The sequence below is a fragment of the Carcharodon carcharias genome, chromosome 7, assembly GCF_017639515.1.
Source record: "Carcharodon carcharias isolate sCarCar2 chromosome 7, sCarCar2.pri, whole genome shotgun sequence".
In the NCBI taxonomy this organism is placed as follows: domain Eukaryota; kingdom Metazoa; phylum Chordata; class Chondrichthyes; order Lamniformes; family Lamnidae; genus Carcharodon; species Carcharodon carcharias.
This window is the reverse complement of record NC_054473.1, coordinates 162,744,311-162,745,597: the sequence shown is the minus strand read 5'-3', so window position 1 is coordinate 162,745,597 and position 1,287 is coordinate 162,744,311. Positions and strand designations below refer to the sequence as shown.

General features: G+C 44.0%; 1 pseudogene; it reads right to left on the bottom strand.

Moving 5' to 3' along the window:
• Positions 1-247: 247 nt before the first annotated feature.
• Positions 248-694, bottom strand: LOC121279969 (annotated as a pseudogene).
• Positions 695-1,287: the final 593 nt, after the last annotated feature.

Genomic DNA, 1,287 nt, shown 5'->3' with positions numbered 1-1,287 from the left:
ATAAGATATTATTTGATTTATAAATTTGATTTGGAATATTTTTTGGCAGGGGGCTTTGATTTTTGCATAGTGGCCAAGTGGCCACTATGATAGTCAATGACAGAGGGAAGGTAAGATGTGGAACTGTTTTTTTTAAGTTTGCAACAATTTTCTTTTGAATGACATAGAAAACACTTTTAAACTAGAGGCAAGATGACTACCAACAACAATGAAACTAAGTACAACTGTAGTTTAAAAATTGCCCCTCTCAGACGCAGTACCAAATGCAAAGTTGATTCTTTCTGGATGTTGTAGTCAGATAGCGTGTGACCATCTTCCAGTTGTTTGCCTGCAAAGATCAAATGCTGCTGGTCAGGTGGGATTCCTTCTTTATCCTGAATTTTTGCTTTGACATTTTCAGTGGTGTCACTGGGTTCCACTTCAAGGATGATGGTGTTGCCAGTCAGGGCTCTCATAAAGATCTGCATGCCCCCTCTCAGATGAAGCACCAAATGCAAAGTTGATTCTTTCTGGATGTTGCAATCAGATAGTGTGCATCCTTCTTCCACTGCTTATCAGCAAAGATCAAATGTTGCTGGTCAGCTGGAATGCCTTCTTTATCTTGAATTTTGGCCTTGACATTTTCAATGGTATCACTGGGCTCAACCTCAAGTGTTATGGTCTTGCCTGTAAGGGTTTTAACAAAGATCTGCATGTTCACATTCAGTGTCTCTCATCCACTGCTCTGTGTGTCTCCCTCACAATCAGGCTGCACCTCTCTCTCTGTCTCTCTCTCCGCTCTGGGAATCATGGGACTGTTGGTGAATTGGGAATGAGATTGCAGTTACCCGTACCAAAATCAGATGAGTTCTTCAGGGACAGTCTGGGCAGGAAGGGACTGTCTAGGTTTTCTCCCTTATTTTTCCTCTTTTTCCACTGCCTCCTCTTCATGTACCTGGTCCTCAGCAACGTCACTGTGTAGCTGGAGCAAGGGCTGTCTGCTCATGATGGCGAGGTTGTGCAGCATGTAACAGACTATGAATGTTAATACCTGCTCTGTTGAGCGTGCTCCAGACAATGGAAGCATTGCTTCAGCTCTCTTAGGCAGTCCCCAGTATCAAGGATTGTTTCAGCACATCACCGGTCTGCTCCATCACATTTCATTCGGCAGTTTGATTTCATTGCATGCGTACTGTGCACATGTGCATCGGCTCTGCACCAAAGTCATCAGCCATATTGTCAGCAGATAGTCCTTGTCGCCAGTAGTCACTCTTTGCTTTGCTGGGATGGCTTAAATGCAGCTGGCAC